We start from the raw sequence: 17,970 nt of genomic DNA, 5'->3' as shown, positions 1-17,970 counted from the left end.
GATACAATATTATGTTAATATCAATTTTGGTTTCTATAGATAGATAAAAAAGTAAGGAAACAAGCAAACAAAAAAGTAAGCAAGTAACCCGTATGTTTATCATGATTTGCCATGCAATACTTGCAACTATAAACATGTTCCACTTTCGCGTTTTCCCTTATAACTTCACATCACCGTAGAAACAGTTGCAAACTGTCTACCAGCTACAGCTGGAGTGTAACCCCATGGAGGAAGACGGACCACTCTCTGCGTCGGACATGATCTTCATGCGGAATCGCCTGAAAAGCTGGCCGACACAGGGACATGACAGCGGTCCTATCCTTGTTCATTGCAGGTTAAAAAATATTATTGGTTACAAATACAGTTGAACCTCTCGTATCCGGACAAGTCAGGACCGGGGCTCATCCGGATAAGGGATTTGGCCGGATACGGGAGACTCAATGCTTTAAACATGTACATATACATACACATGATGTAGCCCATTGTAGTACCACATGTAGTAATGTGTATACTGCAACCTTTTCATTGTTACACTCAGTAACAGACCCCAAAATAGAGGTTTGTGTTTGCAAGAATGAAATCATTTTCTTTTATAAATTCTTGGGATGATTTACCTATTAACGGATTAGTAAGAAATGTATCAAGTATATGTAATTCATGTGTGTTTGTGTAGGAGTTCTCAAGGAATTGGGAATCCCCTTTTACTCCCGTAATTATTAAAAAAAAAATTATGGCGAGATTGCGTCCGTATAATAGAGAGATCCGGATAAAGGGAGGCCGGATAAGAGAGGTTCAACTGTAGAAGATTACGAGACGGGAGAGAAAATATTCAGAATGTTTCATATTTAAATGAAAGCTTGAAATGTAACTGATGACAATTACTATTAGCATGACGAAATGCAGGGACATATGGCTAGTTATTCAATCCTAGATTCACAACGCTCTGTACAAATACAAGGCAAAATCTGTCACATGATAAAGGTTGTTGTTGTTCTTCTTCTTCTTGTTCTTCTTGTTCTTCTTGTTCTTCTTTTTCTTCCTAGCTCTTCTTGCAATACTTTAAACTGAACTTTCTTGGAGTTTTCGCGCTCAAACCAAAATAGGAATACTTTGAGAACATTAAGCTGCAATTTAAATTTCTTTGGTGATGGCCAGCTTTTCCATATGTGAGGATCATGAGATGAAAAATGAATTGTGATTCACTCGTAACACCGAATCAACGACCCATGTTAATGCAGTGCAGTTCAAGTGTGCAAACCTGAGCAGCAACGTACAAATAAATATATGATATGTATCTTTGATACTAATGCTGAGATCACTACCGCTCTCTCTATTGGTTTGGTTGTGTCTTCGTCATCCATGCCACCTCAAAAGCATGCATATGTGTTTATTTTGTTCGTATAGGGATGGCGTCGGAACATCTGCCACTTTCTGTTCGTTGTTATCCATCCTGGATCGCGCAGATTGTTCAAATGACGTGGAAGTTTTCCAGGTGTGCAAGAAAATGAGAGCCGTCCGTCACGAGGCCATTTCACATCTAGTATGTAGTGTTGTTCCTCCTACTTCCAGAAATATACAAATAGGCAGAAAACCCTTGAACAACTTTGATTGAAGAATGTAATGCAAAGCAAAACATTGTCAACGTTTTTCGTGTTATCCGGTTGCATCGATGAAAGTTAGCTCACAATCATTGCTATAGTGTCTCCGTTTATCAATGATAAATTCTAATCAACAGAAAGTGCATTGCAAAACAGCGTCAACAACAAGAATTCTAACAATAAGGCCCCAGCCACATATAAATACGGATCCTCAAGGATCTACACGGTGATCCGGAGAGATCCGGGATAGCTTCGACCTCAATGGAGTGTGGACGAGCGTTGATATGACTGTACACACGGTATCAACACAGCAGCTACACGAATAAGGCCGGAAGAGCGTAGCGTCCACACGGATCAACACGGCAGCTACACGGCAGCCACACGGACCATCCCGGATTGCTCTGCCAACACGGTAATCCCCGGAAGACGCCGGATATTTTTGAACTCCAAAAGTTGCCGTGTTGGTCTCCTGGATGTCCCCGGATCTACACGGACATACACGGATGTCCAAGGATGTCTAAGGCGTCAACACTGATCTCTTTTCGAATCACCGTGGATCAGATCCGGGGTGACCCGGGGTGATCCGAGATGTCTATGTGACTGGGACTTCAAAGCCCAAGTCACATAGACATCCCGGATCACCCAATGCGGCAACTTTTCGAGGTCAAAAACATCCGGCGTCATCCGAGGATTGCCGTGTAGATGCCGTGTTTGTCCGTGTAGACGCCGCGCTCTTCCGGCCTTATCCGTGTAGCTGCCGTGTTGATACCGTGTGTACACTCATACCAACGCTCGTCGAAACTATTGCGGATCTCCCCTGATCTCCCCGGATCACCGAATAGATTCTTGAGCATCCATGTTTATATGTGACTGGGGCATAAAGAACCCTTTTTATTCTGGTTGCTACTTCTTTTAGGTATTTATTGAATTTTGTTTAATAATGATAATAATAATTGTTTTGGATATAAACTCCAAATTTTATTGTCCAAGAATGGAAATTTATTTTGCCCAATTGATCGTGGGCCCGGCAGCCACTGAGCAGCGCCAGATCGACGTTGCTCTAACCTTTTCAACTGTTGAACGGCAAACAAGGTAGCAGCAACTCCCATCTTTTAACGTCTTTTGGTATGACGCGGCCGGGGTTTGAACCCACGACCTCCCGATTGTGAGGGTAGCCGCTCTACTCACTGAGCCAACACATCGGTACAAAAAGAAAAAAAAAATGTTAAGGTGACACATATCAAGTATAAGAATACGTGGCCTGGAAGTTACATAATTGACCACAATTAACTTTACATTCACGAGTATGTTTGGCAATCACTAGACCTACTGCATAAGATATTTGAATATCTGAAGTATTAAAGAAAGAATAAACCAAATTTCGGAAGTTTTACATTAAAGTAAATAACTGATGCAATCAGTCTATAAGTACCCGTAAGTGTGGACCACTAAAGAATGAAGTATGAAAAGAACGAGTAATTATTTATGAGAACAGTAAAATAAAGATTCATGACAAATTAGGGGAGTTATCTTCACAAGACATTTCTTGAACAGTCGATATGAAATATGCAAATGAGTGAGATAATGATGTCGTCGCTTTCCAACTTGCTTTGTAATTATTAGACAAAATCTTGAGATTTCCAGATTTATTTATTTTTTCAAATGCCATTATTTCCCATTCTCAAATCATGGTATATCTGAGTGATCATCATTTTGAGTTTGTTTAACGATGTTATGGCATGTTATTGTCTGCTTTGTGTACACGAACAAGGGAAAATTGTCAGGTAGTTGGCATCATGAGCTCACTCATTTGTTTTATAATTTCCATCAAGGGCTTGAGAACTGATTTGTAAAAATTAGCAAGTCTCTATGTTCTAATAACTTCCTAAATGATTTTGAGACTTAAAGGTAGGGGATACCTTTTACAGACCTCCCAAAATGCAGCAAAACATTAAATATGAACCTCAGGGGACTTGTTTAGGCCACTGCTGAGAAATTTGGAAGTCAACAGTTATCTACAATTTGAATAATGCACAAAACTCAACTACTCAGTAGTTCTGTTTGTCAGCCACACTTAAGCCTTTTTGTTGCAGTCTTCTGTATTTTTTATCTATAAACACAAATCTAAAAGTATAAGAGCTGATGTAATAGCATATAGAGTGTGTGGCAAGAATGTATACAGAAATGTTTGTAAATTTGATGAACTTTCTTCACAAAATATACATGATGGACACACATGCAGTGCATGGGTCTGCAAAGGTAGCCTAGTAATGTACTGGAATTTACGGTGAGCCCCGAAAAAATTCAATTCAAAATCTAACGGTCAATAAAAATGTACTAAATGTTACCTTCCACTTTCAATACTTTATGGGAGTTTCTAAAATGATACTCTCTTCAACATACCACTGTATTTATACAACTCTTCATTTAAGGCAAGCAAATGGGATTCCCTTCCTTTAAATCAAAGTTTCACTTATGCGCTTATATAACCTTTTACTCTTTCTTTTCAGACTAACTTTTAACTTTATCAGAATTATCCTTTATTCTGCCTCTTCATTGTTGAATATACGTGTATTATTATCACTATTATCATTATTAGTGTTGTTGTCATTATTATTATTATCATTAGTGATATTACTATCATGATCAGTATTATTATTATCTTTATTGTGTTTGTATTCGATTTTCCCGACTAATCAGTGCCAGTATCGACTGCTGTACGACGTTCTCGAGGAGTATCTAAATTCCTTCGAGATCTACGAGAATTGCAGGGGCTGAAATGACGCATCAACGACAACAACCATCCATCGAAGTTGTCTGGGACGTTGCTCCTTTAGAGGGGCTTGCAGAGTTCAAGGAACTACACGGTGATCCTGAGAGATTCGGGGAGATCCGGGATAGTTTCGACCTCGATGGAGTGTGGACGAGCGTTGATATGACTGTACACACGATATCCAATAGAGCATAATGATAGTATACATTATTAATCAATCGCTTATGGCAAATGGCCTTGTGTCAAATGACATAATTGCAAAAGATATTCACATCCACGAGAACGGGGAAAGGATGATGTCAATAACTACAGATCCGTGTCTTTGTTAACTTCGATTTCTTAAAAAGTAAAATACAGAATATAATCATCGGAACTCTGAAATTCCTTTTAAAACGATATTTTCAAATTTCTAATTTGGATTTAGAAAAGACGTTACAAAAGCCACAAGAACATTTGTTGAGAAATGTACACATGATATTGTGTACTCGAAACATTTTCACATACAATGGACATCTTCCCCTGGACTTCTCCAAGGCTTTTAACCATGATATCCTGTTCTCAAAATATTATCCAGTTTCGGTTCCCTTGGAAACGCCTTGCAGTGGTTCGCGAATTACCAATTACCAATAGCAATCCAACAGATCCTACCATATAATGTACCACACGTCAATGGCTTCGATTCCAAATGAATACAGTTTAATGTGGTATTCCACAAGGAAGCTTTCTTGGTCCATTGTTATTCATAATTTACATCAATGATTTTCATATCCTCAGACATGGCTGAAATTTTCAATGACTTCTTCTCTTCAATTGGAAAAAAATCTTTCTCAAAATATTCTTCTTTCTAGTAAATCTTTTAGTGATTTTTTAGATACACCTAACTCCAAAACTATATCTTTTGACCCAATATGAATTATACAGAAGAAATAATAAAGATCGTTGCTAATTTGAAAGAAGGAAAAAGTCCTGGCCACGACGGAATTGACAACCATTTGATAAAAAACATAATTCCCCAAATAGTGGATCCTTAGGACACATTATCAACTCATCGCTTACAGCTGGCCATGTGCCAAATAGCATGAAAATTGCGAAAGTAATTCCTATTTATAAGAAAGGGGAGAAGGATGACGTCAATAACTATAGACCCTTCCGTCGAGATGTTTTCATTGCAACTGATTGACAAATTGCCCTACATCGACGTAAATAAGTATAACAAAGCAGTACCCGCTGCATGCTACAAGGATTAGAACCAACACTTGCTTTCGGGCGAAAGCTCGGTGGTCTAGTGGAGATGACGCCTGTCCGGTGATCAGGAGGTCGTAGGTTCGAATCCTGCTCGAGTATGTACGCCCATGATTTTTCATCATGGCTACTACTAAAACACTGATCAATTCAGTGCTTATTTACGTCGATGTAGGGCAATTTGTCAATCAGTTGCAATGAAAACATCTCGACGGAAGAAATTCATGAATTTGAATGATAAAGCAGTACCCGCTGCATGCTACAAGGATTAGAACCAACACTTGCTTTCGGGCGAAAGCTCGGTGGTCTAGTGGAGATGACGCCTGTCCGGTGATCAGGAGGTCGTAGGTTCGAATCCTGCTCGAGTATGTACGCCCATGATTTTTTATCATGGCTACTACTAAAACACTGATCAATTCAGTGCTTATTTACGTCGATGTAGGGCAATTTGTCAATCAGTTGCAACTATAGACCCATATCTTTATTATCTTCTATTTCTAAGATTCTCGGAGGAATAGTTTACATCAGGACAGTACGTTTTTTTAAAACCTGCCACATATTTTCAAACTTTCAATTTGGATTCAGGGAAAATCACAGCACAACACACGCACACTTGCCCTCATCGACAAAGTCACACACGCACTCGACACCCTTTCACACACAATAGGTATCTTCTTGGACTTCTCCAAGGCCTTTGACACGATTAACCACGGAATACTTCTCGCCAAACTGTCCCATTATGGAATACGTGGAAAGGCCTTGGAGTGGTTCACGAGTTACCTATCAAAAAGATCCCAATTTGTACATGTCAACGGCTTTGACACTCAAAGTAAAAAAATTGCATGTGGTATTCCACAAGGGAGTTTATTAGGCCCATTGTTATTCACTATCTATATTAATGATTTTCATAGATCCTCGGAGAAACTATCATTCATATTATTCGCGGATGACTTTAACCTTTTCTTTTCCCACCCTGACCCAAATATCTTAACAAGAACAGTCAATGAAGAATTGAAAAATGTCATACAATGGATATACGCAAATAAATTGTCATTAAATATTCAAAAAACAAAAGTTATGCTTTTTAGTAACTCTTTAGATAGCCTCCCAGGCAATATAACATTTGATACTACTCCCCTAGAAGAAGTTTCTTCCTTTAAATTTCTTGGTGTTTGCGTTGACAACATCATGGAGGAATCATATTGATAACATAATGTAAAATCATTTCACGTAACATTGGCGTAATGAACAGCTTAAAATATTATCTTCCTTCATCTGCATTATTAACTCTTTATTCTAGTTTGATACTACCTTATTTAAACTACGGGATCCTTGCTTGGGGTAATACATATCAGATACTACTTGATAAACTTTTTTATTGCAAAAGAAAGCGCTTAGAATTGTTTATGATTTACATACCCGAGAACATACAGATGCTTTGTTTTCTGACCATAAAATACTAAAAGTAAAAGATTTGTATGTGTTTCAACTTGGCCAGTTCATGTTTAATTACAACGGTAACTTTTTACCTAAAATATTCCACAATTCATTTCATCGAAACAGTCATGTTCATAACTATCCCACGCGACGATCCGACGAATTCCATCTTCCATTAATGAGAACCGCACATGCCCAAAATACATTTCTTTACACCGGACCCAGACTTTGGAATAATTTAGATAATAGTTTAAAAGATTCCCCCAAATTTGTCGCATTCAAATACAAACTCAGAAAACATTTACTCTCTACTTATGATTTTAGGTAATTCAAATTGCTTTAATTCATGCTTGAGCTTTCACCTGTCCTGATGTCGCAGCACTTGGCGTGTTCTGTATGCAGACCTCTCTTCTTTCTTCTCTCCTCTTCCTTTCCTGTCTTTTGTTCTTCGTAGACTTGTATTGTTACCGTCTTCTCTCCTCTCGGTACTGTCTCGCGTCTTACAGTGTATATGCATGTGGGTAATTGAATGTGTGTACGAATGTGTTGTCCTTGTCATATTTTCCCGGTACACGTGGTTCAGTGAACAGTGTCCGGGCATTAGCATTGGTATTCTATATTTTTTTCCCGACCTGTGCATCTCAAAATAACTACATGTATATCGTTATAGAATAGTATATCATTTACCCATTATTTATCTAGCGATCCACGTTCGACAAGCTTTGCTTTTTAGTGGATCACAATTTTCCATAATCGAATTTATTTTCCGCTCGCCCACGAAGTATTTATACAGTGTTCCTCCTAATTATTGTATATATATATATATATATATATATATATATATATATGTGTGTGTTGTTCTATATTTCAACTCGTATACTACATGAATCTTTTGCAAACGTTTGAACAATATTCTTTCATGACATGTATACTTTGTACTATGTTTTTGATTTTCGTTGATTGGAAATAAACTATGATTGAATTGAATAGGCAAACTCTCATTTAAGTTTACATTATTCGCGGATGACCCCAACTTTGTTTCTTTCACCCTGACCCATATTTTGATAACAACAGCATACATATAATAATGAGTAAAAATGTTAAACAATGGCATCACGCAAAATAACTCGTCTCTAGATTTTGAAAAAACTTTTTTTTTTTTGGTTTAGCAACTCTGTTCATAGACTTCGAGGCAATTATTTGCTGCTAATGCTACTCCCTTCCGGTGCGATCACACATCGCCGGTTTAGATGGCGGTTCATGGCGGTTCGGCAATTCTCCGTGCTCCGCCAAAGACCGTGTTCACACCGTACATAAACCCTGGTCATCCGTCACTGCTCCCCCATAAACCCCAAGAACCGCGGAGAACCGCCAGAAAAATTAAACATGTTTAATTTTTCGTGGCGGTCTCAGCGGTTTGAAATGGACCGTGTTCAAAACGCCGTTCACCGTGTAAGGAACGGCATCCTCCGTGTTTGCACCGCAAGATCCCTGATAATTACGTGTTAACGCCATAACTTTTCCTGCAAAACAAATGTTGAACATAAAAGAGCAAGAAAAAATGAAAAAAAAAAACAACAAAGATGAACCCTTAATACAAGCTCGGGTAAATATATTGAATTCTAAAGTTTCAATATATATATATATATATATATTATATATTATTACACATAGAGTAACAAAGAAAGTTTAATGTTAAAAAGTTGGTAGGTATGTTAAATAGTACAGATACTGTACATTAAAAGGTGTGTTCATTTTTTTAAAGCTTAACAGCTTAAAAAGATGGCCAGCTACGTGATCCTGTAAGTTATACACAAAAGACTTATGTAAATATTTTGAGTTCTGCTTTCATAATTATGCATGACCGGCGGAACTGTGGGGGGGGGGGGGGCACACTTTTTGTGCACCATACAAAGGAATACATAAGGTGTCATCACTTTGGGCCCCCACACTTTTTTTCTCCCGGAAGTATGTAAGTGGCTCTAAATAGAAATAGATAGAGATCTTGAAGTGTGAGCGCGGTAAGGTTATGTTTTTCCACTGAAGACCTTTATTTGTTATTGTTTCTTTGTTTCTTTGTTTTGAGCTGAGGACCTTATTTTGTTTTTGTTTTTTTGCTTGTCAGCTGAAGAAACCCGGACATGGAAGGGGAGAGATGAGCTGAGGACCTCTTTTTTTCTTTTTTTTTTTGCTTGTTAGCTCATGAAACCCGGAAGTGGGCCTCCACACTTTTGAAAACGCTCCGCCGGCCCAGCCTGTTATGTACGCCTTTTTGTAAGACTGCATGTTGATACAGATATGTTGAAACTTAAGAGAGTAGAGGGAAAAGACATGTTGAAACTTGAAAAAAAATTACACCATTATTATACTGTATTATGTTACTTGAACCTGTAAATAAACAGGACACTATGTATATATATTGGATTCTTCTTTGATGTTTATGTCTTTTTATTGACTGTAATTGCTATAGAGATATGTGAAAACTTTGTTAAGAAAGAGAAATAGAAGAGGTGTTGAAACAAGCAAGTACTAGAAAATTACCTGATATGTAAACCTGCAAATGAGCATGAAACTTTGTAAACTATGTTGGAGTCTGCTTTTACACGTATCTCTTTTTAGTGATTGTTCATACAGATATTTTAAAAGTTAAAAGAGAGAGAAAAAAGCATGTTGAAACTTAAAGACAATTGCTTTTGTATCACTTATATCAAACTGTAAATACACAACGTTTTGCAATTTTTTGTAAAATTTTGTTTGCGTAACGAAGCAACACGATCCGTGTTGTAACCCATTGAAGACGGGTGAAAGGGCTCTGACTGCATCCAACTACAGTGGCTTGGTATGGACTCCTCCACCTTTAAGTTAAAGTGCTTTCCGCCATCGTTGGGACGCGGTTCATGGCGGTTTGAGAACCGTCATGAACCGCCATCTAAAAGGGCGATGTGTGATCGCCCTTTAGAAAACGTTTCTTTTATGTTCATACGTTTGTGGTTCTTGAAAACAGACTTTCAAGAAATTGCCATGTCTATGATATGTGCAGAATCATTAGGTGCAAACACAGGTTAAAATAAGATCCTCCTTCATCTGCACCAATGACACTTTACTCAAGCTGTTATTGTTACCGTAATACAATTATGGAATCCTTGCCTTGGGCAATGTTTATTAGATATTGGTAAAACATCTTTTATTGCAAAATATGGGGCTCAGAACTGTTTCATGACCTCCATGTCCGAACACAGTGGATGCTTTGTTTATGGGGTGCGATGGATGGACGTGTTCACAGACCTCTCTCCCTTGCTTCTCTGCCTCTTCTCCTTTTGCTTTGCCTTCGTTCTGTTCCATTATGTAGCTGTGTTCTTTCTTTCTGCTATATATCTGAATATTGCGTCTTTTGGCGGTGCGAATTATTTCTTTCTTTATGTGTGTGTGTGTGTGTGTGTGGTGCGTGTGTATAGTTTATTAGATATATGGATGAAAAGAAACCCGGACAGTAAGCAAGTTACTTTTAAACAGATAAACCCTTTAGTACAAACTCGTTTAGATTATTGGTTCATATCAGACCACATGGTGCGATTAGTATGAAATTGTGAAATTTTGACATCTGTTACTCCTGATCATTCAGGTATTAGACTAGAATTACAATTTGTTCCGAAATGTTATAATAGTAGGGACAAATCGTATTGGAAATTCAATAAGAGTTTGTGTAATAATCAAGATTTTGTAGAAGGAATGATAACGGAAATAAAAAGTATTATGGAGACGTGGGAAGATGCATTTAATGATAAATTAGGTTTTTGGATTTTTAAGAATGAAAATGAGTGAATATGCAAGAAAATATTCGAAAGTAAAAGCAAAAGAAAAGCGAATGAATATTGAAAAGTTAGAAAAGGAATAAAAAATTTTAGAGCAAGATTTATTGATTACTGCTACTCCCTTAGAAACAAATACACAATATGTTGAAAAGAAAAAAAATGTTGAGTGAATTATATGATAGATCATTGGAAGGACTCAAACTTAGATCACGAGCAGCTTGGTTTGAGGACGGGGAAAAGAACAGAGAATACTTTGAACAGTTATTAAAATCAAATAAAAAGAAAACTATGATGTATGAATTATATAGTGAAGATAATTCTAAAGATAGAAATGAAATTATGAAGTTAATTAGAAATTTTTATGAAACATATTCAAAGAAGAAAGGTGTAGCAGAAGATATTTTGAATGAAAGTTTCTTTTTAAAAAATATTCCAAAGTTAAGTGAGGAAAGTCAACAATTTTGTGAAGGAAAAATTATTGTAGATGAATGTTATGAAGTTTTAAAAGAAATGAAGAATAATAAAGCTCCAGGTAATGATGGGCTTTCGGTTGAATTTTATATCTCTTTTTGACCATATTTAGGCAGGCAGTTAGTTGAAGCATTAAATGAAGCATACGATAGGGGTAATTTATCAGTATTACAGAAGCAAGGGACCATTACATTAATAGAAAAAGATGGTAAAGATACTCTTTACATTAAAAATTATAGACCAATTACACTTTTGAATGTGGATTATAAAATTCTTTCAAAGGTTTTGGCGAAGAGAATGAAACAAGTTTGAGTGAGATAATACACATGGATCAAGTGGGATATATGGAAAACAGAAATATTGGGGAAGCAATTCGACTAATAGATGATATGATTTTTCACTGTCTGTCATATAATATAGGTTGTTATTTAATAGCTGTTGATTTCGAGAAGGCCTTTGACTCGGTGTCTCATTTATTTATTTATTTATTTCAATATTCTTTTAGCAGGGTAGCCCTTTCAGTTGGTTAACTGTTCTACCAAGGGGCCCTGCTCACATTATGTACAGATAAAAATGTCATGATCGTCAAAGTAAAGTACAAACAATGAAATAACTTATACTACAAATGAACGACTACACCAAAACAAATATACAAACAAACTCAAACATTAATACAATTACAGCTTAATAACAGCTTGATAGGGCAATCAGAAAAGTATTGCCACTTCACCTACCCCCCCCCCCCATATTGTTATGATACAATGTCATCAAATTTCGGACTTCATTATCATTTCTTCATACAAAAAAAAAAATAATGAACTTAGTTATATATAACACAAAATAACATAAACACACGAAATCTCTCTCATACATGTAACGCCCGTGTTTCGTTGCAAGCGCGACAGCTAACAGCGCACTTGCTTTCCTATGTGTATAGTCGTAGCCTGCTTGTGGGTAAGGGGATGCAGGGGGCGTTCACTCAACAAAAAGAAGAAGAAGGGGGGTGACGATGCAAGAACGGGTCCCTAACCTTGCGAGATATGACACCTGTATAGAGAGCAGGGGGAGAACACATCTGGCTTGATCAACACAGTTCTGCAAAGTCTTTATTCACATTCAACATGATACATAATACTTTCAATTTACAAAAACGCAACAATCACAATTTTCACATATACTACGTACACTGACATATTACATACAACATAATATCCAAACTATCCCTTAGTACTATTAACTACATATTACTCTATCACCAGGTATCCTATTACACTTACTATTTCCCATTAACTCAAACTTCATTTATATACACATTGACTTAACTTATCTCTCTATATATACATTGCATACACGCTCTCAAATACACTCAACAAAATGCATGGAAAAGACCCCAATGCAGAACCCTGGGATGGATTAAGCACTTTGTAAACTCACAAACTAAAATAAAAGCTAAGGCGAGGGCACGCTGGGCTCCCCAGCGTGTAAAAAGCCAACGAAATATACAAAGGAAGTTTTAACCAGCATGTGCGCTGAACATATACTATACAAAAAGTTATCACCTCTTTGCGCCCCATTCCAGGCCTAGAGAAAAGGAGATGGGGAGAGACTCCTCCCATTAAGACTTTGAAACAAAAGAGCTACCAGCACATCTTTCCGGCCTCCACAGAGGTAAAGAAACTTGACAATGACCCTCCGCCGTAGTGCGGTCTTAAAAAGCCGTGGTCAGCCGGCACAGTCTACTCGCGCAGACCCCATTCACCTATCGTACTATAACATACAAATACACACCCTGTCCACTGCCTTGTATACAAAACTTACTTTTACAATATGAGCGAGCCTGAACATGAAAACTAGCGTCCTATATACTCTACATCGAACTAACTACCTCTTCTATATGCTAGTGACTATTCACGGGGCACAGATAACACATACACGCACACACATACACACACATCCACAACACACCAGTAATCACGCACAATCACACACACACGCACACACACACAGATGCTACCCTCTACATAACATGATATTGTATGGCATGCTATGAAAAGCCACGAGTTCCTTCACATGCAATGTAAGTTCAGGATTAAACGAAAAGCTATCCATTATATACAGCATGTACTTTGATTTTGACACTCTATATACATTGAATATTGCGACGGACTTATCTCATAAAATATTCATCGACATATAAATGAGTTAAGCTGTCGATAATATGACAGCGTTATCATAATCGCTAACGCTTAACTTACCAATATATGATTACCGCCACAGTATCTCGCAACTGAGCCAGTTACCAAATGCAAATTAATATTTTGTTAAAGATAACTACACTTCAATCCCTAACCCCTTGAATATATCAAGGCTATAAAAAAGTGAGAATAATGTATATATCTCATCGGTTGTTTTCAACGACTGGAATAAACTACTATTGCAGGACAGCGACCAGAAGTTAACTGCATTAGTAAAATCATAACTTCATATATTATAACTTGATATAACGAATTCTCAACCATATCTATAATTTGGTAACCCTGTGATTATCAAAACACAACATACTCATTAATGCCATGTCAATGTGTGGAACATACAGAGATAGCAGGAGAGTATATGAAGTAGAATAATTCTTACCTGTATAGAGAGCAGGGGGAGAACACATCTGGCTTGATCAACACAGTTCTGCAAAGTGAAGAACTTGTGCTGACCCACGCCAGATGATGTTCATTCAGCTCTCAGGTAAGAAAGGGATTTGTTTACAAAACAAACGCCGGGTGCTAAGGTGGTCGCCTGGTGGCCTTTTCATCAGGAAACAAAAGAGTTTACCAAGGATGGAACTTGAACTGAGACTAGAACAACAGTATGTTCTCCAACATACCCGTGTTACATCCTCCCCATCATTATTGAATGACGTCCTCGTCATTAACAAATTAAAAATTAAAATTATATCAAATGCAATACGTAAAACCAATAATTCTACTGATCACATCTGCAGGTACAGCAAGGTGATCGTCTTTGAACACTGCAAATACATGCTTTTGTATCGAACACTTAACATAATATCCAATGAATACTGATAAAGATTGTAATTGCAAAAAGAGGAATATTTCGAAACCAAATATGATGAAAATTTTGTGTATACCCCTGATTTTGCTCCCCAAACGTTAACCTATTTCACCCTTCTTATGCCAATCTATCTTCCCTTCTTCCATCTCCCTCCCCTCTACTGAAAAAGTCGCCGTCCCTGGAGACTTAACCATTAAATATGAACATCATTATTATGTATATTTGGATTAGTCAAACTTCTAACGAGGCTGCAAGCAGCACGAAAAGCGTCCTGCATTGCTGTGAGTTGGTTTATATTGCCTAGGCTCGTGTATTGCAGACGCTCCACAGGCTGCCTTTGCCTGCGGCTGCGTACCCTCAGTTGACTGTCCTCTTCTACCTGGTCTGCGCTGAAAACAGTCGTGTTGCCGTGCTGTGACGTCTCGCTCGCTGCCTCGGCGGTTGGCTGGCTAGTGACGACCCCCGGAGTGTGCTGATCGTCATCTTCGGCCGGCATGTCGATCACCACGTCCTGCCCGCCATCCATCGGAGCCTGTGGTCCCTCGCCGTCGTCAGCGGGAGTGGTGGACTGGCCGTCACTTGTCTCCGGGTCCCTCTGGCCTTCCTCCGTCACTGGGTTGGGCTGAGTGGTTTGGGTGGTAGGCGGCAGTCCATCTGGTAGAACTGGGATGTCAGGGACATTTTGCTGTTCTATGGGTTGAGTGTTGCGTACACCACCATAGACGAAGGTCTGGCCTACCTCCTCCACGTTAGTCTCCGGCGTTTCCATCTCACGGATGTTGTCGGAGGATGTCGGAATATCGTCTTGTAGAGGAAGCTCTGCAGCATCATGGCACTCAGTCGGGAGGAAGTTGCATCTAGTCAGGAGGTTGCGGTGTAGAGTACGTTCAGTCTCAGCACCCTCTCGCTGAACAACATAGACAAGTTCACTCACTTTCTTAGTGACCACGTACGGATGAGGCTCCCACTTGTCCGACAGCTTGTGCTTTCCTTGAAATGCGACCCGTTTCACCAGCACTCGGTCGCCTGGATGCAGAGGGTCATCGCGGGATCGTCGGTCGTAGAATGCCTTTTGTCGGTCGCTGGCTTTCTTCGCCAATGCACTGGTGCGTGCATAGGCAGAGGCTAAGTTATCACGAAGATTCTGCACGAATCCGTCGTGGTCAAGGTCGTCGTCGATTGTAGTCCGGTCTAGTAGTAGGTCGATTGGTAGTCGTGGATGTCGTCCAAACATGAGGAAGAATGGGGCATACCCCGTCGACTCATGCTTGGTACAATTGTAGGCATGGGTCAGGGTCTCGACGTGGCTCTTCCAGTCTCTCTTCTCCTCGGGATCAAGGGAGCGTAGGAGGTGGATGAGGGTCCTATTAAAGCGTTCGGTCATCCCATTTCCCTGTGGATGATAGGAAGTGGTTCGGGACTTGGTAATACCGGCCAGCTTACATAGCTCCCTCACGACGCCACTTTCGAAGCTTCTCCCCTGGTCAGACAGCAGCCTCTCTGGAAATCCAAAGTTACAAATATACTTCGACCACAGTACCTGAGCAACCGTCGATGCCTTCTGATCACGTGTCGGGTAGGCCTTAGAGAAACGTGTAAAATGGTCGGTTAAAACCAACACATTCTCAATCCCACCCTTTGACTTCTCAAGCGTCAGGAAGTCCATTGACACCAGCTCCAATGGCCGACTCGTCTGGATGGTGGTGAGGGGAGCCCTGTGGCTTGCCTTCGCAGATCGTCTGAGACTGCAGCGTTCACAGGTACTGCACCACTCTTTCACAGCTTCCTCCATCTTAGGCCAGTAGAACCGTTCTCTCAGGAGATCTAGAGTACGTTCAGGTCCCACGTGGCCCATCCTGTCATGTAGTTCCTGCATAGCCATAGGTCGAAGTGTTGTAGGCAGCACCAGCTGAGCGACATCTCTCCCTTCCTTCTCTATCGTCCTGACAAGGAGGCCATCGCGTAGTGATAGACGCTCCCACTGCCATAGAAGGTTTTTGACCTGGCTGGGAAGTTGAGCCCGTCGACGCCTAGGAGGCTTGGTAGACTCCTTAATGTACTCGATCACAGCCGCCATGCCGTCATCATCTGATTGCGCCCTCTGGAGTTCCTTTACGCTCATTGATGGCAGGGCCTCGAAGTGCGGTTGAGGAACTTTGACCTGTTGGGCAATTTGGGCAGTGGGGACAGTAGGTTCAACGTTACCATCATCATCTGGGCGGGAGGGGGGGAGGTCCTTCTTGTCGGGGGCTGGCAACCGAGAGAGCGCGTCTGCATTGGCGTTAGCCTTCCCAGACCGGTAGACCACCTGGAAGTCATAGTTGGCCAATTCAGCTGCCCAGCGTTGACCTGTCGCGTCTAGTTTGGCAGAGGAGGTGGCATACTTCAGCGGGTTGTTGTCTGTGAATACAACGAACTTGTTACCGTACAAGAAGTCCTTGAACTTGTCTGTGACCGCCCACTTCAGTGCCAGGTACTCGAGCTTGTGGGCTGGATACCTCGTCTCTGCTGGGCTGAGGCCTCTGCTGCCATATGCGATGACCCTCTGTACGCCATCTTGTTTCTGGGAGAGAACGGCTCCGAGTCCCAGTCCAGATGCGTCTGTCTCTAGGGTGAACGGCAACGAGTAGTCTGCGTACCCGAGGATCGGCGCAGAAGTGAGCCTCTTCTTCAGCTCAGCGAACGCAGCTTCACACTCATCAGACCATTCATAGGGAACCGGTGCAGCTGTCTTCTTCCCTCTCTTCTTCCTTGGGTCGCCGCTTGTCAGACGGTACAGCGGGGCCGCGATCTCAGAGTACGACTTGACATACCTGCGGTAGTACCCGCAGAATCCAAGGAACTGCTGCACTTCCTTCTTGTTAGATGGTCGTGGCCAATCAGCTACCTTCGCCAGCTTCTCCGGGTCAGTCGCTACTCCCTTCGCAGAGACAATGTGCCCAAGGTAGCCAACCTCTCTCTGCAGTATACGGCACTTGGAAGGTTTGAGTTTCAGGCCGTGCTGCCTCAGTCTGTCAAACACTGTCTGCAAACGTTCCAGGTGCTCGTCGAGTGTCGTGGAGAAGACGATGACGTCATCGAGGTAGATGAGGACGGAATTCATGTTCAGGTCCCCCAGGCAGGTCATCATTAACCTCTGAAATGTGGCAGGGGCATTCTGAAGCCCAAATGGCATCCGGTTGCACTCGAAGAGGCCCATCGGAGTCGTGAATGCCGTCTTTGCCTTGTCGTGCTCGTCGACCTCCACCTGCCAGTAGCCAGAAGTAAGGTCCAGCGTGCTGAAGTATTTGGCCTTACCAAGCGAGTCCAAGGCTTCCTCGATCCTGGGGAGTGGGTATGCATCTCTCACCGTCTTGCCATTCAGTTTTCGGTAGTCTATGCAGAAGCGTAGACTTCCATCCTTCTTCTTGGCGATGACAATGGGGGAGGCATATGGGCTGCTGCTAGGTCGTATAACACCGGCATCATTCATCTCCTTCAACATGTCTTTCACGTCCTGGTAGAGGGCTGGCGGGATCCTCCGGTAGGGGAGGCGGAAAGGGACGGGGTCGACGAGGGGAATCTGGTGGGT

General features: G+C 40.6%; 1 long non-coding RNA gene across 1 annotated transcript; it reads left to right on the top strand.

Annotated features, from left to right (window-relative positions):
• Positions 1-256: 256 nt before the first annotated feature.
• On the top strand, positions 257-7,264 carry LOC139734918 (uncharacterized). The gene is made up of 3 exons (XR_011711190.1): positions 257-334; positions 1,405-1,540; positions 4,299-7,264. It is a non-coding gene; the product is annotated as an uncharacterized lncRNA (long non-coding RNA).
• Positions 7,265-17,970: the final 10,706 nt, after the last annotated feature.

This window comes from Diadema antillarum, unplaced genomic scaffold (assembly GCF_040938485.1).
Source record: "Diadema antillarum isolate AM-2024a unplaced genomic scaffold, OU_Dant_1.0 seq00000550_RagTag, whole genome shotgun sequence".
NCBI lineage: Eukaryota > Metazoa > Echinodermata > Echinoidea > Diadematoida > Diadematidae > Diadema > Diadema antillarum.
The sequence above is the reverse complement of the archived record's forward strand: the minus strand, read 5'-3'. Positions and strand labels throughout refer to the sequence as shown.